Raw genomic sequence first — 24,844 nt, 5'->3', positions numbered from 1 at the left:
ATAGAAAATGCTTGGAAAAGATCATCATCAATAATTACAGTATATAAAATGGAACATATGAGAAAATATTTTAAGATTCCATTATTTTGCATTTCTTTATCTGCCTTTCTGGTAAAGGTGGAAGTGCCATTGTAACCTGTCCAAGTCTCCTGCTTGGTCTCCTGTCTCCCTTGGGAAGAAACACTATTTCTTCAAACGCCAGACCACTTGCTTCCAGAAAAGAGGAGAAGGTCATTCAATCAAGTCTTTTAATCCATTGTCCTTCTTTTGGGCAAGGGGAATCATACTATGCTTCCAGCTCTCAGTATTTGTCCCTTCACCTAAATTATCCCAGGCCCTGAGAACACCACTCAAAATTCAAACCCCTATCAATAATGAAAACCTATCTGAACTTATTCCTCAATGACTAACAGACTTTCCACTTGTCATGTTCACCCCATCACAGTGATTAATGGCTGTTGTCTTTCAAACTCCATTCTCTATTTCCTACAGTCTGATCTTGTATTTACACTTCCCTCTACTTAAACTCCTGCACCCCAACAATGTCCATTCTACAGTAACCTAACTTTTCCTTTGTGATTTCTGTAATGCCTGCTCCATATGCAACATACTTACTTTCATCTTAGATCTTTTCTTTTCCCACCATTTCCAACTTCTGGTTCTCATTGAGACTTGGCTCCCTCTTAATGACAAAGTCAATGATTACTCCGTTTCCAGCGCTGGATGTATATTGACTCATCATTCCCCTGCCCCTTTCCCCAACTCCCTAGTTGAGGTGTGGAACTTGGAATACTCCTTGCTCCTCAAGGCCACTTCAAGAATCTCTGCCACCTCCATGTAGTAACCTTCCATCCTTTGATATACACTTGGTCCACATCTAAAAAACAAACAAAACGCTGGTAGCTATTATCTATTGACTTCCAGAATTGTCCCCTTTTACCTTACTGAATTCAGTACCTGACTCACAATCTTTCATTTCTTCTTAACTCCTGCCTTTACACTAGGGGACTTAACATACCTATTAATATTCTTTCAAGCACTCTAACCTCACTCTAACCTCAAGTAACCCATTTCATATGACCTCAGCCCAACACAAAGATGGTCATACTATAACTCTGATTTTGCGATCACCCAAAAAAGCAGACTTTCTTGTTTATAGATTCTGAAATTCCTTATCTAATTACAATATATTGCCATTCCACCTCTCCCTCTACCTTGCAACCCCAATACCTGTGCTTTATGCATACTATGACCTGCAATCACTCAACATCTTGATTCTTTCATAGGCCATCAATCATGCAACAACTACCCTTTCCTCCTTCCTTATTTAGACCTGTTGCTGAATCTCTTCAATTTTGCATTGTCCTGTTCTTTTAAATCCCTTACTCTCTTACTGTATCCTTGATGTTGTCTTGAGAGGTGACAGCTGTGGATTACTCCCATCATCCTAACCCTTTGCCTAAATGCCTACACAGCTAAATGAATCCAGAGAAAGTTGTGAAATCTTGCTGACTAGGTCCACTGCAAATTTGTGTTATCACCTTCAAGATCAAATATAAAATCCTCTGTTTGACACTCAAAGCCCCTCATAAACTTTCCCTCCATTTTTTTTCATTATTTTACATTTCGCCTCTACCCCTTTCCTTTTGATATCTCCCCCTGACATACTCTTTGATCCAATAATATTGACTTGCCATTCCTTGAACAAGGTTTTCCATTTCCAGACTCTAGACTTGTTTGATCTTGAGACACTCTTTCTCCTATGCCTAGAACATTTTCCCTCCTCATCTCTGCCTCCTCGATTCCCTGGATTCTTTCACATCTCAACTAAAATCCTATCTTCTACAAGAAGCCTCTCCCAATTGTTCATAATTCTCATGCATTCACCTATTGATTGTGTATTTCCAATATGTCTTATGTGTAGATTTTTCTTTCTTTTCTTGCATATGTTTGTATAGTCTCGGCCATTGGACTCTGTCTTGAGAACGGGGATAGTTATTTGCCTTTCCTGAGGCAATGAGAGATTAAATGAATTATCCAGGACCACAGAACCATATATATGTCAGCAGAAGAAGGCAGAGTATTCTTAACTAAAATGACATCTTGGAGGTGTTATAACATAAAATATGGTGGTGAGTACTCATTGTCCTTATCCACTGAGGTCAGAAAGAATGTGTACTTGCTAAGAAGTAAGAATAATTTATATAAAAAGTAATTTTATAACAATAAAAGTTTATATACTTGGGTTATCAAGGAACATAGCTTATTTATTCTTTTATGGAATGATTTAAAATATAATAACTGGAGACAGAATTATGCTATATAATGTTCCCTCTCTCTTTTTGATTCCATAATTCTTTAATTTTCATGGCATACTTCTAATGACTGAAGCAAGGAAATTATAAGAACAAAGTTTAAGTTTTTGCAATATGAAATAAATTAAAAATAAATAGCCCAAAGTCCTCTGTCACCCACTACATCTAAGTCCCATTCCTGCTAGGCATTCCTTCATTCTCTTGCCATGTCTTTGCTAGTTTTCCTGTGTGTATCTGCCCCATTTCTCTTTTCCATTTCTAGAAGCATGCTAAAATCATCTTCATCGCTGCTCTTAGAAATGAGTTTCCATATAACTCTGCTTCTGTAATGCTTCTACAATGTCTTTACCTGGCTATCATTCCCCTATGTAAGTTTTCTCTACAGTACTGAAAGGAAAACCAGGAAAACATAATGCAAAATGACTACAATCATGTGAATGCAAATGCACACATATGTTTTGTACATGTATGTTATTTCTGCTATAAGGTAAAATTATTTATATTTTTTCCTCCATTTCCTTTCGTTTCTCACCTCTCAAAAGCCCTACTCTCTTAATAACACCACCATTATCTTTTTAAAAGATTAGGAAATTATTAAATTAATCTTTACCCTACATTCGAGGATGAATGTGATTCTCAAAACAAGAAGTAGGACTGATTGATTCATAATTTGTTACTATATTTTAAGTTTCTTGAGGGCAGGGAATGATTTTTTTTGGTCTTTGTATCCTTGGTAACACGTAGATCATCTGGCCCATATGGGGCCTATTTTCTCATCTATAAAATTTAGGGAGCTTAGGCTCTTTTACTCTGTAGGTTATATCATTATGTATGTAAAAATTTCATGACATTTTAATAAATATGTATACACACACCTATATGTACATATATGTCTGTATTACACATTCTGTTTATAGTCATGATTAAATTGGCTTGAAAGTATCCCCTGAATGTTTATGATCCATACCACAATTTTTATAAGCCCCTTTAAAACTGGATTACAACTATCTTAAAATATCTCAGCAAGCTATACAAATAACCTGATAAGTACAGGTTTTCCATATATAAAATATGGATCATCAGAATAAAATTATATATTTTTCATTTTTGAATTTATATAAATATTCTGTTAATGAGATGGAATTTCCAAAAGAAGCTTTAAAATAATATTTCAATTCTATTCTGAGTGTAGTTTTCTGTAAGATATATTTGAACTACTTACAAGACAACATTTCAAAAGTAACACATTTGACTTTCCCATGGGTTATTATTGAAAAGATAAATATTATTCCAAGAATATTTTTTCCTCCAGAAAAAACATATCCATGGCAATTTGTTCTTACTATGTCACACATTTATTTATCATTTCTTTTCCTTGAAAACTATTACTCAATAAGAGTGTTTCCAAAGAGAGATATGCAAAGCTATCAATATTACTGGTATAACTCCATATTCCAAGAAAAAAGATTGAATATAATATTTCAAATGGTTGAAATATGAGCCTGACAAAATTAAATTAAGCAAAGTTAAAACTATGTATATATGTATATATATATATATATGTAAATTGGTATATGTATACACACACATACACACACATACACATATATATGTATACACACACACACACACACACATATATAAGGTGTCCATAAATTCAGTGTACAATTTAAAATAGTTGTAACTTTGTAACTATATGTGATAGAATCTGTAACTAGGATTAGAAAGCTTGATGTATTTAGTTTATTTTTGTCTTTAGAAATTTTATGTTTATTTTATTTTTATTTTTAGAAATTCAGTTTAAAATTGCTTATTTTTCAGGATTACTGTTCACCAATGGCTTCACTAGAAGAGAAAGTAAACTCTGTTCTTTGGCTTACTGAACTAAAATCTACCACCACTGTCCAAAGAAGGTTTAGAATCCAGGACAAGAAAGAAGCACCACACAGGAATTTCATACCCAAGTGGGTGAAAACATGTGATGTGATTGCTGGCATTACTGAAAATCAGCTTGAAAATATTTTCCAGGAAATACAGAATCATATTATCCATTGTCTTAGTAATGATGGTGGACATGTTGAAAATTAACAAGAACAATAAAAATTTACATGTTTCTTCTTTCTTTTGATTTTTACAGATTCTTTCTATCATATATAGTTACAATGTTACAAGTATTTTAAATTGCACATGGACTTTATGGACACCCTGTATATATATATATATATATATATATATATATATATATATATATATATATATATATATATATATATATATATATATACATATACATATATATAATATGTATGTATATATACATATATGTATGTATATATACATATATGTATGTATATATACATATATGTGTGTGTGTGTGTGTGTGTGTGTGTGTGTATGGAGAGAGAGAGAGAGAGAGGAAAGGAGGGAGGGAGAGTGAGAACAAAAAAAGAAAATTACGTGGATAATTCAGGTTAAAAAGAACAACAAGAAATGTCTAAAATATCTATTTGGGCAAGTCTGACCAAGTCATTTCCCTGCCTCAAAAAGGTTAAGTGATTGTCTCCTTACAATAACAATTATTTTATTTGGCATTGAAAGTCTTCTAAACCCTTTGTGAAGTAATTTTTCTTTACTCCCATCCCTTTGTTCTGTCTTCTAAACAAACTATCCTATTGGCTATTTCTAATACTAAACATTTCATTTCCTGCTTCTTTGCCTTTATCTAAACTGTACCTTATACCTGGAATGATCCCCCATATCACTCTTGGAATGCATATTGATATCTAAATCTCATTTCAAGTTCTCAAGTCTAGAAAGCAACTTTTGCATAATTTAATCAGTGTAGAAAGCTCCCAGTAAAGTACTTTCTCTGTCACTGCAAATCAGCACCTTCTCTGCCATTTAGAGTTTTATAAATTATCTTAGGGCCCTAAGAAGTGTAGGGAAGAGATAGAGACTGAACTCATTTACTGCCTCAGGAAGCAGCTTTCTATCCAATATTACGATGCAGCCCTTGAATCTCACCTGCAATTGACTAGTGCAAGAGGTCCCACTTTGAAGGCAAATGATGTAGAGACAAATCACAGCTCTACCATTTCCTACCTGTGTGATCTAGGGCAATACTTCTTGAACCATGAATCAGGTCCGGGGTTGTAAAAATGTTGGCAAGAGTAAAAGGTTTCTGAATGTGCAAGGACCAAAAATTAATTCAAAATCAAACGTAATGAACCCTAGGTGTTTCTGGCATGAAACTTCACTGCAGCCTTGGTTCTGGAGATACAACCTCCACACATTGCACTGTGCATGCCCTCATGCTATGCAATGCCAGCAAATGCTGCCAGAAACACCTAGGCTCAGATTTGAGACCATTGTATGTTATGAATTGCAGGGTTGTTTTACTATACATACAAAATTGTTAAATGAAGTTTAGCTTGAGAATGGGACAAAATTTCCAAAGATTTCTAAAATGGCCCTAAACATATTTCTGCCATTTTGCACCATGTATTTATGTGAAGTGATATTCTCAGCATTGATGATTATGCAATCAAAATGTCAATCAACTCTGAAAACGTTAAAGGTGCTCAACGTCCTGCACTATCAAATATTCGACCAAGATTTAACTCTTAATGTAAAAATAAATAAGCATATCATCTCAATAGTATGCAAATTTGCTTTCATCTTTAACAAATGGTAAAATTAAGTGTGCAGCAAAGAATTGTTTTAAAATAAAATTCTTTATGATTTATTATCAGTAAATGTTTGATTTGTATACCTATTTTATATACCTATACACCTGACGTCATGTAAATATTTTTCAGGTGAAAAGGGTTTGAAAGTAGAAAAAAAATTAAGAAGCCTTGATCTAGGGTAAGTCATTTCACATCAGTGGTTTGTAATTTCTTACCTGTAAAATGACAGGATTGGGCTTGATGATCTCTGAGGGCCCTTAAAACTCTAGATCAATGACCTTATAACTGTGAATGGTCACTTCGGAAACCTGGCTACGTGCGATATGTAAATGACTTTCAAATAAAAAGTATTTTCATTATGGGTCATATCATATAATCATATATCTTCTGGTAAGGTCCTAATGGCTTTGCCATGATGGAAAAGGAAAAGAAAACCTCTCCAGAATGAGCCAGTATTTTGCATTGACAGACTTTAACTCGTATCTCCTGACAGGCACTAGTGAGAGACACTGAAAGTTATCAGGAGTTCACATTCTTATAGCAGGTGTTTGGGAATAATGAATAGTAAAAGAACTAAGTAGGACTTGACCTGCAAAGCAAAATAAAATGATGAATATTGTACAATATTGGCCTGTATAATAGAACTTTCTTTGTTCCCCTTAATAATCCTTGCTGTGTTTGAATGTATGCTTTCTATATTCTGATAGTGGGATTTTCATACATTTAACCTACTGTTTTAACAGCTCCTAAATATTCATAATGCTAATTTTAAGTCACAGCATGATTTGTTAATTCTTATAACTCTGCCAAACCTTGATAAATTGGGCTAAATTTGAACCAGATTTTCTAAGCCTTGGAGAGACATATTAATTCAATATTATTACTGTCAAGTATGAAATATGTTCAGAAGCTTGCAGCATCACATCACACCACTTCCCAGCTGAACTGGCACTCCATTCCATTAAAATGACTAACTTATCTGCCATCCTTGAAAGAACCAGTAACACTGTCTATTGTTCTTCCATTTAATGGTGTGCATTCTCTGGACAAGAAATAGGAAGGAAAGGGAAGTTTAGAAAGCTGTTTTTGAAAGTTTTTAATTCAAGTACTTTAGCCATATGGAATGATATTTTATCACTTTAAATCTATTTAAAAACATGTTAGTGAATGGCCAATATTGAGAAATTTCTGTTCTTTTCTTAATTGGCATAGGATGAAAGATTGTTCTCCTTTCAGAATAAGTATGTGTGTGTGTGTATGTGTGTGTGAGAGAGAAAGAGAGAGAGAGAGAGATGAGAGAATCTTGTTCTTTGCAAGCAAATTAGAATTATATTTCTATATCTTTTTTTCAAGCACTTTTAGATTCCAGAATATGAAAATATATAAGTTTACACACACACACACACACACACACACACACACACACACACACACACACCCTAGAGACTTTGAGAAAGTCAAATATGATGTTCCTATAACCGTAAGGATACCATGAGTTTCAAACTTCCAATTAATTGGCAGGCCAAAGAGAGACTCCACTTCATTTCATCTTGCCTAGGGGGGGAAATACCACATGAAATACATTCCATTTTTGCCTATAGGTGTGAAAATGCAAAATGATTTTACACATTTTTGGTGGCAATGCTCTCAAGCTGAAGATGCTACTCCACACTTTATTTCCTTCCATCTGTGTATCAGTGCCTCTCTATGCATATCTTTCCCTGTATGATTTTGGTGGGGGTTTTTGTAATCTCTGTAGATGAGATGTTTGTGATTTTTCTTCTTTCCCCCTTTTTTATTTAAGTTCCCATACCTCAGAACAAATCTCATATTTTTAAGTGATTGTATTCTGATTTATAACGAGAGAATAAAAGTAATACTCGCTACTGTCTATAATTTTTAAAACTTTTTTTTTAAACTTGTATGTCCCAATTGAGTTTCTGTGCTTCAGTAAACCTAGGGAGGAAGGCAGAAAATTTCCCCACTTCAATCAATATGAAACAAGTAATTGGATATAACTTGAAATTTGATTAAAGTATAGTGACTTAGAAAAACATGAATTTCTCTCTCTGTAAACATACATGTAGAATATTCACTAATTCGCTCTCCATTTTTATCCAGATGTATCTTATAGCTGTTAACTCCATACAGTAAAGGTAATCTCAGAATCATGTGAGTAGATAGATTCAACAAATAATGCACTTAACAGCATGAAAAGAAATGATGTCTATAACTAACTTTTGACTACCACACAACCTTGACCTCAAAGATCAAGGCAACTGTGGCAAAGGCAGAGATAATCTATCTTAAACACTTTTGTTCCCCGTCTGAGTCAAACAGTTTGCTTTCTCTGAAGGACAAATGAATCTGTATGAGATGTCTTATTGACTTTTTCTAAGCATGTAAACACCCAACAAGTCCATTTATTGACACATAAGAATTATACCATTTGAAATGACTCAGTGTATGGGATATTCTCTAATTGAACTTCATAATTCTCAATTTGGATTTACATACACGTTTCAGGTGAATCTGTCCTCTCAAGTAATTTCCTGCTGTGGCATGTAAAGTTAATGAAAAGGAATTATGTTACACAAAACTCAAAATAATCAGCTAGTGTAGGAGAATGATACGATCAGATCTGTACAAAGACCAAAGAATTTGTTTTGTAAAAATGTGTATTTAACCCCTATGCAAATTAAAAGTGATGAATGTTAGGGACCTGTAATAAACTGATGGGCCAGACAACACACACACACACACACACACACACACACACACACACACACCACAAATAAATGAAATGTTTATTGGCTACTATGTAATTATTCATCCCCCTGTCCCCTCAACTCATAATTTTAAATTGAAAAGTTAGACATGTCCAGTACTGCTTTTATTCATGATTATTAGATATATCCATTGCACTACTATCTATAAAGCTGCTCATGGTGTCTAAAATTGCTAGAAATAGTTTTTTCAAAAAATATTATTATACATAAAATTTTAGCTATACCTATAAAAGAAGGTGCTTTAAAACTAACATGTAAACTTTTTGAGAGATTGATGCTTTGGGAAATTCAACACTTTTATTTCATATGAAGTTACTACACAATCACAAAGTTACCTTGACCCTTGGAGGATCACCTCAGTTGTATGGATATCTGTGGACAAGCAATTCTCAGACACCCTTTATTTTTATTCACTCATAGACACACTCAGAGTGTGTACTGTCTTGAAATTCAGTTAATTTACCCATTTTTTCCCTTTCCCTACACACAATATTGGTGGAAGAATTGAATCTTGAACTAAGGAAATTATAGTGGATGAATATTATGAATATATAGAAATGTAATATTATTATGCCTTAAGAAATGACAGTTATGTGTCAGAGTCAAGATGGTGGAGAGAAGCCAGGAAGTTGTGTAGGCTGTCACGAGGTTCCCTCAAAGGCAAGGTTAAATCAAGCTTCTAAAAGAATTACAGAGTGACAGAATCTACCAAAAGAGAAAGACAAAAAAATTTCTAGCCCAAGATAACTTAGAAGCAATTCAAGACATGGCGGCTGGAAAGCAGGGACTTGCGTGAGCTCCCCACCACGTCCCTCCAAAAACCTATAAAAAATGGCTCTGAACAAATTCTAGAACTGCAGAACCCACAAAATAGCAGAGGGAAGCAGGGATCCAGCCCAGGACAGCCTGGATGGTTACCAGATGAGGTCTATCATGCACAGAGTGGAGGGGAGCAGAGTTCAGTGTGGGAGGCAGCAGGACCAGCCAGACCAGGAGCCAGGCAGAACAGGCCCTAGCACCCTGAATCAATGAGCTGTGGCAGTTACCAGACTTCTCAACCCACAAACACCAAAGACAACAGAGAAGGTTTGTGGGAAAAGCTGCGGGGGACAGAGTTTGCTGTTCGGCCAACACCCCAGGGGCAGCAGGGGAGGTGCAGCTAAAGAACTACAGCTACAGTTACTTCCAGCCCCAGGCCCACCTGGTGGGAGGAATTAAGTGGCAGATCAGAGTAGGAGTGAAGAGGCTACTGAAGATTTGCATCCGGGTTGGTGGTTCTTGAGGAAGGAGGAGTGCTAGGGTGGCAGAGCTGGCTATATAGAAATAGCTCTGAAATCAATGGCACATCCCCTCAAGCTTGGAACAAAGTACTCTTTGCTCTACAAGCAGTCATATCCCGACAAAAAACTCAAGGGTCAAGTAAGTTGGCTGGGAACATGGCCAGGCAGCGAAAACGCACCCAGATTCAGTCTCAGACTTTGGAATCTTTCTTTGGTGACAAAGAAGACCAAAACATACAGCCAGAAGAACTCAACAAAGTCAAAGAGCCTACAACAAAAGCCTCCAGGAAAAACATGAACTGGCCTCAGGCCATGGAAGAGCTCAAAAAGCATTTGGAAAAGCAAGTTAGAGAAGTAGAGGAAAAATTGGGAAGAGAAATGAGGAGGATGCAAGAAAACCATGAAAAACAAGTCAATGACTTGCTAAAGGAGACCCAAAAAAATACTGAAAAAAATATTGAAGAAAACAACACTTTAAAAAATAGACTAACTCAAATGGCAAAAGAGCTCCAAAAAGCCAATGAGGAGAAGAATGCCTTGAAAGGCAGAATTAGCCAAATGGAAAAGGAGGTCCAAAAGACCACTGAAGAAAATACTACCTTAAAAATGAGATTGGAGCAAGTGGAAGCTAGTGACTTGATGAGAAATCAAGATAGTATAAAACAGAACCAGAGGAATGAAAAAATGGAAGACAATGTCAAATATCTCATTGGAAAAACCACTGACCTGAAAAATAGATCCAGGAGAGACAATTTAAAAATTATTGGACTACCTGAGAGCCATGATCAAAAAAAGAGCCTAGATATCATCTTTCAAGAAATTATAAAGGAGAACTGCCCTGATATTCTAGAGTCAGAGGGTAAAATAGAAATTGAAAGAATCCACAGATCACTTCCTCAAATATATCCCAGAAAGAAAACTCCTAGGAACATTGTCACCAAATTCCAGAGCTCCCAGGTCAAGGAGAAAATACTAAAAGCAGCCAGAAAGAAACAATTTGAATATTGTGGAAAAATAATCAGGATATCACAGGATCTGGCAGCTTCCACATTAAGGGACCGAAGGGCTTGGAATACGATATACCGGAGGTCAATGGAGCTAGGATTAAAACCAAGAATCACCTACCCAGCAAAACTGATTATCATGCTCCAAGGCAAAATATGGATTTTCAATAAAATAGAGGACTTTCAAGCTTTCTCAGGGAAAAGACCAGAGCTGAATAGAAAATTTGACTTTCAAACACAACAATCAAGAGAACATGAAAAGGTAAACAAGAAAGAGAAATCATAAGGGACTTACTAAAGTTGAACTGTTTTGTTTACATTCCTATATAGAAAGATGATGTGTATGATTCATGTGACCTCAATATCATGGTAGCTGAAAGGAATATGCACATATATGTGTATGCATATATATACATATGTGTGTGTCTGTGTGTGTATATATGTAAGTGTGTATACACACACACACATACATATATATATATATATACACACATACACACAAAGGGCACAAGGTGAGTTGAATATGAAGGGATGATATCTAAAAAATAAAATCAATTTAAGGGATAAGAGGGGAATATATTGAGAGAGGGAGAAAGGGAGAGATAGAATGGGGTAAATTATCTTGCATAAACGTGGCAAGAAAAAGTGGTTCAGTAGGAAGGGAAGAAGGGGCAGGTGAGGGGGAATGAGTAAATCTTGCTCTTATTGGATTTGACCTGAGGGGGGAATACAATAGACACTCAACTGTGTATCTTACCCCACAGGAAAGAAGGAGGAAGAAGATAAAAAAGGGGGGATGATAGAAGGGAGGGCAGACAGCGGGGAGGAGGTAATCAAATACAAACACTTTCAAGAAGGGACAGGGTCAAGGGAGAAAATTCAATAAAGGGGGATAGGTTAGGAAGGAGCAAAACATAGTTAATCTTTCACAACATGAGTATTGTGGAAGGGTTTTACATAATGATATTCATGTGGCCTACGTTGAATTGCTTGCCTTCTTAGGGAGGGTGTGTGGGGAGGGAAGAGGGGAGAGAATTTGGAACTCAAAGTTTTAAAAACGGATGTTCAAAAACAACAACAACAAAAAAGTTTTTTTTTTTTCATGCAACTAGGAAATAAGATACACAGGCAATGGGGCATAGAAACTTATCTTGCCCTACAAGTGAAGAAGGGAAAGGGGGATGGGAGGGGAGTGGGGTGACAGATGGGAGGGCTGACTGGGGAACGGGGCAACCAGAATATACGCCATCTTGGAGTGGGGGAAGGGGAGAAATGGGGAAAAAATTTGTAATTGCAACCCTTGTGAAAATCAATGCTGAAAACTAAATATATTAAATAAATTGAAAAAAGAAGCAATTCAGGAAAGGTTTGCCTCACTTGGGTAAAAGGAGAGCACAGTCCAGTGCAGGTGGTATCTGGCAAGCCAGTGGGAGGCTCTTAGAGCATAGACTAGCAACCAAGGCTCCATGGTTCTTGCTGAGAAGGTCAGTGGCACAGGAGAACAGCTGTGAGGCCACTAGCCCCAGCGCAGTAGGCAAACTGCCTGCACCAGAACCCCGGCAAAACAGGAGCAATGAGGCCAGGCCACCCCAGAGTAGTGAGCAAGCTGCCAGCACCTATAGCCCTGGTGCAGAAAGTCAGTGACCAGGCACCTGGACCCCAGTGAAAGAAGCTTGAGACAGTGCCCCCTGTACCCCAAGAACAGAGCTCAACTTCTTAAAATGAGCAAAAATAAAAGAGTCCTGACCATAGAAAGGTACTACAGCACAAACTCAGAAGAGGACAACAATGTCAAAATACCTCCATGCAAAGCTACAAAAGGGAATATGAATTGGTCTCAAGCCCAAAAAGTCTGCTTGGAAAAGCTCAAAAAGGATTTCAACAATCAAGTGAGAGAGGTAAAAGAAAAATTGGGAAAAGAAATGAGTTATGCAAGAGAATTATTTAAAAAAGGAGTCAATAGCTTGGAAAATAAAACACAAAAACTAAAGAAAACAACTCCTTAAAAAATAGAATTGACTGAATGGGGCAGGGGTTCCACTGAAGAAAACAACTCCTTTAAAAGTAGAATGGGCCAAGTGGAAAAGGCAGTACAAAAACTCATTGAAGAAAATAATTCCTTAAAAAATTAGCATTGGGAGGAGTGATTTTGGGGTGTGGAGCCAAGGTAGCAGAGCAAAGGCAGGGACTTGCCTGACTACTCCACCAAACCCATTCAAATAGCTTTAAAAAGTGACCCTGAACAAATTCTAGAGTGGCAGAATCCACAAAGAGATAGTGAGGCAGTTTTCTAGATCAAGACAACCTGGAAGGTTGACAGAAAAGGTGTGTTGAGCCAAGTCAAGAGAGCAGTGCAGTCCCGCACAGGTGGCACCAGCACAGCCCTGGCCCTAGAAAAGCCTGAGCACGCTTTGGGGTACTGAAATACTGGCAGCAGTGGTGGTTTCCAGACTTCTCAACACACAAATGCCAAAGACAATTTAAAATGTCAGTAAGAAAGGTCTGTGGGTCCTGGGTAAGAGAGAAGCACAGTCTCACCCAAGCCATGCCAGTACAGCACTGATCTGAGCAAATCAGGAGCAAGCCTTGGGAGTGACTAAAATGGCAGAGGCAGTGTCAGTGGTTGCTTCTGTAGCTCTCAGCCCACACATAGAATGTTTGAAAGTCACCTATTTCAACTTCTGGGAGCCAAGATGGCAGAGTGAGCAGTAAATTGTTCTCACTCTCCCTCATTGACCTTGAAAAACCCAGAAAATATTGGCCTAGGAATATCCTGGAATAGTGGAGCCAGCAGAAAGACTGGATGCGGCACTGTTTTAGTTCAGGAGGCCAGGGGCATTAGGTGGAAAGGTCCCTCTTGCTATGGGGGAAGCAGACCACTACAGGACAGGAGGAATCCAGATAAACCAGGGACAAGCCCCATGTCAGAAAACTAATGGGAGATCCTGAGTCCCAGGGTAATGGAGCAGAGAAGCACTAACACCAGGACCAGTGTGCATTGGTAGAGCCAGGGGAACTGGCATACATCCACACAGAGAATCAGCCCACATGCTGTGACCAGTTGTCCACCAGTAGCTGAAGCTACCCATGCTCTAGCACAGCCCCTGTTAAGAAGGTGCCCTCCAGGGGCCAAACTGCCCCTACTACTACCCTTAACCCTGTGAGCTTCAGTGTAACACTAGGGAAAAGCAGATAAACCCCACCTGGCCTCAGTACACACCAGCCACCACAACCAACCAGCTTGAGCTCAGCACCAAGAAAGCTACCAGATCCCTAGAGCACCCAGCTGCCAGCACCTGAGGACCCCCAGTAATCAGGCTCGTAGACCCCAGCAAAAGAAGCATGGGACAGTGCCCCCTATGCCCCAGAAATGGAGATCAACTTGAAAAGCCAGAAAAAGTCAAACACTATGAGCAAAAAGCAACAAAGATAAAGAATGACCATAGAGAATTATTATAGTGACAGAGAAGATTAAGGCACAAATTCAAGAGAGGACAACATTGTCAATATGCCTACATCCAAAACCTCAAAGGAAAATACAAACTGTTCTCAAGCCCAAAAAGCCTTCTTCAAAGAGCTAAAGAAGCATTTTAAAAGACAAATTAGATAGGTAGAATAAAAATTGAACAATTGCTTTAAAAATACAATTGACAAAATGGAAAAAAGAAGTACACAGAAGAAACACATCCTTAAAAGGTAGAATTGGCCAAATGGAAAAAGAGATACAAAAACTAGCTGAAGAAAACAATTTATTAAAAATTAGAACAGGGCAAGAGGAAGATAATGACTCTATAAGACATCAAGAATCATTCAAAGAAAATAAAAAGAATGAAAAAATAGGAGAAAATGTAAAATATCTCATTTGAAAAACAACTGACCTGGAAAATAGATGCGGAAGAGATAATTTAAGAATTATTGGTCTACCTGAAAGCCATGAGGAAAAAAAGAGCCAACAGCATCTTTCAAGAAATCATCACGGAAAACTTCCCTGAAGTCCTAGAACCAGAAGGCAGACTAGTTATCAAAAGAATCCACCAATCAGCTCCTGAAGGAGATACCAAATTGAAAACACCAAGGAACATTGTAGCCAAATTCCAGAATTATCAGGTCAAGGAGAAAATATTGCAATCAGCCAGAAACAAAACAATCCAAATATCATGGAACCACAGTCAGGATTATGCAGGAATTTTTGTAACTTTTACATTAAAAAATCAGAGGGTTTAGAATATGATATTCTGGAAGGCAAAGGAGGTTGGATTACAACCAAGGATCAACTACGCAACAAAACTGAGCATAATTTTACAGAGAAGGAGATGGACATTCAATGATTTATGGGACTTCCAGACCTTCCTGGTGAAAAGATGAGAGCTAAATGGAAAATTTGATCTTCAAGTATAAGACTCATGAGAAGCATAAAGAAGTAAACAGGAAAGAAAAAAAAAAGCATGTTATTGAATAAGGGCAAACTGCTTACATCCTTATATGAGAAGATGATACTTGTAACTATTGACAACTGTATCTTTATTATGATATTTAGAAAGGATATACATAGACAGAGGTTTATGGGTATAAGTTGACTTTGATGTGATGATAAAAAACCTAATTAAGTGGTGAAAAGGGATTATAATGGAGAAGAGTAAAGGAAGAGGCAGAAAAGGATAAATTACATCACATGAAGAGGAACACAGATATTTTACAGTGGAGGGAAATGAACATTGTTTGAACCTTACACTCTTTTGTTGGATTTGTCTTAAGGACAGAATAAAATACTCAGTTAGGTATTAAAATCTAACTGGCCATATAAGCAGTAAAAAGGGAATTGAGAAAGAAAAGGCAGTGAGGGCATAGAAGTGAGGGAAAATATAGTCAGGGAAAAGGGAAAGAAAAGAGGGGGGCTGATACAAGGGAGGACAGATTGAGGGAGGTGGTGGTCAAAAGCAAAACTCTAATGTGGAGGGAAAGAGAGAAAGGGGAAAAAAAAGCATAAATGGGAAGGAAAGAGTAGGATGGTGAGAAAGACACAGATAGTAATAATAACTGTGAATGTGAATGAAATGAACTCTTCCATTAAGTGGAAGCAGAATGGATGAAAACCGTAATCCTACAAGATGTTGTTTACAAGAGTAAAGGTAAAAGGCTAAAGTAGTATATATTATGCTTCAGCTGAAGTTAAAAAGGTACGGGTAGCAATCCTGATCTCAAACAAAGCAAAATCAAAGATAGATCTAATTAAAAGGGATAAGGAAAGAAACTAAATCCTGATGAAAGACATTATAGACAGTGAAGAAATATCATTACTAAACATATATGCAACAAGTGGTATAGGATCCAAATTTTTAGATCAGAAGTTAAGGGAGTAACAGGAAGAAATAGACACTTAAACTATACTAGCCGGAGACCTCAACCTCCCTCTCTCTGAAGTATATAGATATAACCAAAAAATAAACAGGAACGAAGTTAAGGAGATGAATACAAAATTAGAAATTTTAGAGATGGTAGACCTCTGGAGAAAATTGAGTGGAAATAGAAAGAATTAACTTTTTCTCAGTGGTACATTGCACCTACCCAAAAATTTGCCATGTGTTAGGGCATTAAAACCTCACATCCAATGCAGAAAGGCAGAAATATTAAAGCATCCTTTTCAGATCATGATACAATAAAAATTACATGTAATAAAGGGCCATGGAAAGATAGATTAAAAATTAGTTGGAAACTAAATAATCTAATCCTAAAGAATAAGTGTGTCAAAAAACAAATGATAGAAACAATCAATAACTTCTCCAGGAAAATTACAAAAATGAGACAATATACCAAAACTTATGGGATGCAGCGAAAGCATTTCTTAGGGGAAGTTTTATATCTTTAATGCTTACATGGATGAATCAGAGAAAGATGAGATCAATGAATTGACCATGCAAGATAGAAAAAGATCAAATTTAAAATACTCAATTAAATGCCAAATTAGAAGTATTGAAAACCAAAGAAAAGATTAATAAAATTGAAATTAAAAAAGTATTGAAATAAAAAAGAGCTGGTTTTATGAAAAAAACAATAAAATAGATAAAGCTTTGGTTAATTTAATTTTAAAAAAGAAATGAAATCAAATTACCAGTATCAAAATTGAAAAAGATGAATTCACCACCAACGAAGAGGAAATTAAAACAATAATTATGAGCTATTTTGCCCAACTGTATGCCAACAAATTTGACAATCTCAGTGGACTGGATATTTACAAAAATATAAATTGCCAAGATTAACAGAAGACAGAATAAAATACTTTACCCCATTTCACAAAAATAAATTGAACAAGCCATCAATGAACTTAGGAAAAAATCTCCAATGGCCAGATGGATTTACAACTGAATTCTATCAAACATATAAAGAACAATTAATTCCAATACTATATAGATGACTTGGGGGAAAAGAAGCAAAGAAGGAATCCTACCAAATTCTCTTTATGTTACAAATATGGTACTGATACCCAAACCAGGAAGAGTCAAAACAGAGAAAGAAAATTATATACCAATTTTCCTAATGAATATAGAGGCGAAAATTTTAAATAAAATATTAGCAAAAAGATTATAGCAACTTAACACGAGAATAATACACTATGACCAGGTAGGATTTATACCAGGAATGCAAGGCTGGTTCAACTTTAGGAAAACATTCAGCATAATTGACCATATCAACAACAAAACTAACAGAAACCATATGATAATCACAATAGATACAGGAAAAGCTTTTGACAAAATATAACACCATTCATATTAAAAATGCTAGCGAGCACAGGAATGAATGGAGTCTTCTTCAAAATGATAACTAGCATCTACCTAAAACCATTATCAAGCATTATATATAATGGGGATAAGCTAGAAGCATTTCCCATAAGAATGGGGGTGAAACAAACATGTCCATTATCACCACTGTTACTCAGTATGGTATTAAAAATGTTAGCTTGAGCAATAAGAGAAGAAAAGAAATTGAAGGAATTAGAATAGGCAAAAAAAGAAAACTATCACTCTTTGCAGATGATATAATGATATGCTTAGAGAATCCTAGAGAATCAACTAAAAACTGCTTAAAATACTAAGCAACTTTGGCAAAGTTTCAGGATATAAAACAAAGTCACATAAATCACTGACATTTCTATATATTACTAACAAAGCCCAACAGCAAGAGATAGAAAGAGAAATTCCATTTGAAGTTAGTGTAGACACTATGAAATATTGGGGAGTCTACCTGCCCAGACAAACCCAGGATCTATATGAACACAATTACAAAACACTCTGTACACATATAAAGTCAGACCTAACAATTGGAAAAACTTCTGGTGCTTGTGGGTAGGCTGAGCTAATATAATAAAGATGACAAGCCTACAGAAATTAATTTACTTCTTCAGTGCCATACTAATCAAACTACTAAAAATTATTTTACAGAGCTAGAGAAAATAATAGCAAAATTCATCTGGAAGAACAAAAGGTCTAGCATATCATGGGAATTAATGAAAAGAAAGGAAGGTGGCCTGGCTGTTCCAAATGTTACATTATATTATAAAGCAACAATCATCAAAACTATATGGTGCTGGCTAAGAAATAGAATAGTAGATTAGTGGAATAGGTTAGGTACCGAAGGCACAGTAGTCAATGACCATAGTAATCTGCTGTTGGATAAACCCAAAGAATCAACCTTCTGGGATAAAAACTCACTATTTGACAAAAACTGCTGGGAAAACCGGAAAAAGGTATATCTTATACTATATACCAAAATAATATCCAAATGGGTACATGAATTAGATATAAAGGCTGATACTATAAGTAAACAAGGAGAGCAAGGAATAGTTTACCTGTCAGATTAACAGAGAACAGAAGAATTTATGATCAAACAAGAGATAGAGAACCTTATGAAATGCAAAATGGATAATTTTGATTAGACTAAATTGAAGTTTTTGCACAAACAAAGCCAATTCAACCAAGATTAGCAGGGAAGCAGAAAACTAGGAAAGAATTTTTACAACCAGTGTCTCTGACAAAGGCCTCATCTCTAAAATATACAGGGAACTGAGTCAAATTTATAAGAATACAAGTCATTCCCCAATTGATATGAACAGGCAGTTTCAGATGAAGAAATTAAAGCTATCATTAGTCATATAAAAATGGTCTAAATCATTACAGAATAGAGATGCAAATTAAAACAACTCTGAGATACCACATCAAATCTATCAGATTGGCTAATATGACAAAATAAGAAAATCATAAATGTTGGAGAAGATGTGGGAAAACCATGACTCTTATGAATTGTTTGTGGAATTGTAAATTGATCCAACTATTCTGGAAAGCAAATTATAATTATGCCCAAAGGGCTAAAGAGATGTGCATACCCTTCGGCCGAGCAATGCCACTTCTAGGTAATATACCAAAGAGATCATAAAAAAAGGAAAAAGGACTTTCATAGCGAAAAAATATTTATGGCAGCTCTTTTTGTGGCAGCAAAGAATTTTAACTTGAGAAAATGCCCTTTGGGGAAAGTCTCAACAAGTTATGGTATATGATTGTAGTGGAATACTATTGTGCTGTAAGAAAAAATGAGCAGGTGCATTTCAGAAAATCCTGGAAAGACTTACATGAACTGATGTTGAGGGAAATCAGCAGAACTAGGAGAATATTGCATACAGTAACAACATTATTGTATGATAATCAAGTGTAATTGACTTAGCTCTTCTCAGCAATACAATGATCTAAGATAATTCCAAAAAACTCATGATGGAAAATGTTCCTGAGAAAGAGCTATGGAGTCTGGATGCAGATCAAAGCACTGTTTTCACTTTTATTTGTTTTCTTTGTATTTTTTTATTTTTCATTTTTGTTTTTTTTTTATTTTTCATTTCTGTTTCTTCTTTCAAAACACGACTTCTGTGGAAATAGGTTTACCTTATTGTACATATATAACCTTATCAGATTGCTTGCCATTTCGGGGAGGGTAGAGGAGAGGAGATAAAATATAAAACTCAAAATCTTATAAAAATGAATACTGAAAACTATCTTTACAGGTAATTGGAAAAAAATGAAATACTATTTACAACAAAAAGAAATGACAAATACGAAGATTTTAGGAAAGTTTGGAAACACATGTAACTGATACTGAGTGAAACAAGCAGCATGTTTTAAAGGAAATTAAGAATTCAGAAGTCTGATTAATGAAGTACCCCCACTGACTTCACAGCATAAGAATATTTTACGCAAATTTCCTTTTCCAAAACAGAGAAATTGCGAACTAGAGGTAAAGAGTGAAATAAGCATTTTCAAAAATGAATAATGTAGAACTTTTTCTTGCTTGACTATGCCCACCCCCTCATTAATTGTTTACCAATCAGCATTGATTTTCTCCAGTCAGGGACATCTCCTTTTCTAAAGTATTTCAAGGCATTCAGTGTTTTCATTATGCGTCTTTGCTTACCATGAGAACCCACTAACCAATTTATTTTCAGCTAGCCTAATTAATAAATTGATTATTAATCATCAGAAACTCTATTAATTACCCAGAAACTGTACCTTTCTGGTTTTTCATTCATTTCAACTTCAAGAAATTTTGGTTAAAAATGATAATTTATAGTGCATAACATGTAAGCTTTGCAAAATATTTTATGTACGTTAACTAACTTATTTTCATAGCAATCCCTCAAAGATAAGTATTTCAATTAATAAATGAGGAAATATAGGTTATAAGGTGTAAAGAGATTGAGCTGGAATGGACTTTAGTGTTCATCTTATTTAATCTCCTAACGTCACAAGTCATAAACTAAGACATAGAGACTTTAAGTAACTTTTCTTTTTTAAAAAAAAATATTTATTTTCAGTTTTTAACATTCACTTCCATAGGATTCTGAATTCCAAATTTTCTCCCCATGTCTCATCTCCCACCACCCCAGGACAGCTTGTATTTTGATTACCCTTTCCTCCAATCTGCCGTGCCTTCTATTCCTCCCCACCCCTTTTTCTTATGCCATTCCCTTCTGTTTTCCTATAGGGCAAGACAGATTTCTATACCTGATTGCCTGTATATCTTATTTCCCAGTTGCAAGTAAAAACAATTTTTAACATTCATTTTTAAAGCATTAAGTTTCATATTCTCTCCCTTCCTCCATCCCCACCAACTGTCATTGAGAAAGCAGTTTGATATAAGTTACACACGTGTGGTCATGCAAAACACTTCCATAACGATTGTGTTGTGAAAGCCTAACTATATTACCCTCTATCCTGTCCTGCCTTCCATTTGTTCTATTCTCTCCTTTGACCTGTCCCTCCACAAAAGTGTTTGTTTCTGATTCCACCTTCCCACAATCTGCCATCTCTTCTATTTTCTCCCCTCTCTCATCCCCTTCCCCCGGCTTTTCTGTAGGGTAAGATAAGTTTCCATAACCAATTGGAGTGTGTGTGTTATTGCCTCCATGAGGCGTATCTGAGAGTAAGGCTCAATTATTCCCTCTCACCTCCCCCCTCTTCCACTCCTTTGTAAAAGCTGTTTCTTGCCTCTTTTATGTGAAATGATGTATTACCTCTCCCTTTCTCTTTTTCCCAGTACATTCCTCTCAATGCTTAATTTCATTTTTTAGGTATCATTCCTTCATATTCAGCTCACCTCTTGATGGTTGTGCCCTCTGTCTACACACAGAAACACACACACATATACATATAGATACACATACATACATACTTACACATACATGTGTGTGTATTTATATGATATATAATATGTATAGTATATGCGCATATATACTATACATATATATGCACACATGCACACACACATACATACACACGCACATATATTCCCTCTAACTACCCTAATACTGGGAAAGGTCTCTTGAGTTACAAATATCATTTTTCCATGTAGGAATGTAAACAGCTCAACTTTATTAAGTCCCTTATGGCTTCTCTTTCCTGTTTACCTTTGTATGTCTTTCTTGATTCTTATATTTGAAAGACAAATTTTCTGTTCATCTCTGGTGTTTTCGAAAAGAATGCTTGGACATCTTCTATTTCATTGAAAATCCATTTTTCACTCTGAAGTATTATATCAGTTTTGCTGGGTAGGTGATTCTTGGTTTTAATCCTACCTCTTTGGAACTCTGGAATATCACATTCCAAACCCTATGATCCCTTAGTGTAGAAGCTGCTAAATCTTGTATTATCCTGATTGTGTTTCCACAGTACTTGAATTGTTTCTATCTGACCAATTGCAATTTTTTTCTCCTTGACCTGGGAACTCTGGAATTTGACTACAATTTTTCTAGGAGTTTTCCTTTTGGGATCTCTTTCAGGAGGTGATCAGAGGATTCTTTCCATTTCTATTTTCCCCACTGGTTCTAGAATATCAAGAAAATCTTCCTTAATAATTTCTTGAAAGATGTCTAGGCTCTTTTTTTGATCATGGTTTTCAGGTAGTCCAGTAATTTTTTAATTATCTCTCCTGGATCTATTTTCCAAATCAGTTGTTTTTCCAATGAGTTATTTCAGTGTCTTCTATTTCTTCATCCTTTTAGTTTTGTTTATAGTTTCTTGATTTCTCATAAAGTCATCAGATTCCATTTGCTCCACTCTAATGTTTAAGGAATTCCATCAATGAGATTTTGGACTTCTTTTTCCATTTGGCCAATTCTTCTTTTCAAGGCATTTTTCTCCTCATTGGCTTTTTGGACCTCTTTTGCCATTTGGGTTAGTCTTTTTAAAAGCTCTATTTTCCTCAGCATTGGGAGGAGGTCTCCTTTAGTAAGCATTGACTCATTTTTCATGCTTTCCTTGCATCTCTCTTATTTCTCTTCCCAATTTTTCCTCCACTTCTCTTCCTTGATTTTCAAAATCCTTTTTTCAGCTCTTCCATGGCTTTTCCATATCATATTTTTCTCAGAGGCTTTGGATGGAAGCTTCGACCTTGTTGTCTTCCTCTGGCTACATGCCCTGATCTTCCTCGTCAGTGAGTGTGTAAGAAATCATCTTTTCACCAAAAAGCGACATTCTGTGGTCTTATTCTTTTTCCCCTGTTTGCTCATTTTCCCAGCCAATTATTTGACTTTTGAGCTCTTTCTTAAGTGGATGGTATACTGTCCCAATTTTCAGGGGTTTTGTGTAGCCGATTTCAGAGATATCTCTAGGGAGCTGTAAATTCTCAGTTCCTCCAAAGTGGTATGATCAAAAGAGAGGTGTTTACTCCCTAATAAGTCAGGTAGTGTACTAGATCATCCAATCTGAAATTAAGATGACCTCATTTGGTCTTTTTTATGGATCATGGTAAAAGGAATAAACTGGTTTGCTCTTTGTTGTATACCAGAGGTAAGAGGAGACAAGTCATTTCCTTTTCATATACCTTTTCCCCCATATATCACACGCTTAACCATTGCAATTTAAAGGACTGCTTGCTGTATTTGTTTCTCTTCAACATCCCTGTACTTTTCTCCCAGGCATATCCTGAAAATCTTGCCCTTACAGCCTAAGTAGAAGTCTTAATACTTAACCCATTATTTATTGCCAGCACTTATATAAAACAAAGACATCTCTTTGTAAGCTGGAGAATTCAAAAACGGAATGAATGACAGTAGTTTCCAAAAGAGCGGAACTCATCTTTGTTTGCCTGTCTCTAACTAAAGTAATGGTGTTAGAACATTAGACCAATGTCTCTTAAGGGAATAAATGCATTTTCTTTCAGGATTAATGGCCCACTGCTAGACCAAAGAAGATTAAAATGGAGAACTAAAAAGGGGGGGGGGAACCCACAGTAGGCTTTACAGCCTCAGTCTGAGGAGTTGTTAGCAAACAGAGCCAAAAAGTCAAGCATTTGAGTAAACAGTTCAACATGAAATAACTCAGTGAATGCTATGAGCCCTTGTGGTCAAATACATCTGCTCCAGAGTTAAGCTGTGGAGGGAGTGATTTAGTCCTGCATACAAATCAATGGGCTTCAATGTGCGGGTACCTAGCAAAAGGCTGGCAACAAGAAGGAGAATGCCAATCATCTAGTGCCATTTCTTCATTTACATCCCATTGGCATTCTGTTGATAGCTGAAAACCTGAAAAGTTAATTTATTGTTATAAGAAAGTCAATATTTTACAATAACAATGGGTACTGATTCAAAAGGGCCACTCTGGACCTTCCATTTATTCCTTCATACACATGTATATCACTATTCATTGCCCTGGCTACAGGACCAAAGTAATTGCAAGAGACTCACCATTTTAAACATTCACTCTTTACAAAGCAAACAGTCTTCCAATGTTTTATCATTAAAACCAAGTTATTAAAGTATTCTAGGGCTTTGAGGAGGTATTTACCGTACTTGTTCTATTGTCTGTCTTTCAAATTTTTCTTTAAAAGTTTCTTTCTCCCTCTTTTTTCAATACGATATGACACAGAGCCACATTGTCAAGTCCATCCCTCCAAGTGAAACACCAACCTCAACATAAGAGGATGTCCACAACCAACTAAATGAATATAAAGCAGACTGGGGAAAGGGGAAGATTCATGAACCTCAAAGCAAGACCAGCATTGTCTCATAGATCCTAGTGATTTCACTACTCATTTACAAATGCTGTTAGTGGATTAGAATTTTAAATTAAATTTTAAAAATTTAAAAATCTTTCTGACATTGATATTTGGACTTACAGGAGTCAACTGCTTGTTATTTTCTCAAGTACGCAATTTTTTAAACCATTTGTAATGATTATTTACATCACCTGCCTCAAAATACTTTATGTTTAAACTCAGATAAAGAGCAAT

Source organism: Trichosurus vulpecula, chromosome 4 (genome assembly GCF_011100635.1).
Source record: "Trichosurus vulpecula isolate mTriVul1 chromosome 4, mTriVul1.pri, whole genome shotgun sequence".
Classification (NCBI taxonomy): domain Eukaryota; kingdom Metazoa; phylum Chordata; class Mammalia; order Diprotodontia; family Phalangeridae; genus Trichosurus; species Trichosurus vulpecula.
Note: the sequence above shows the minus strand (reverse complement) of the source record.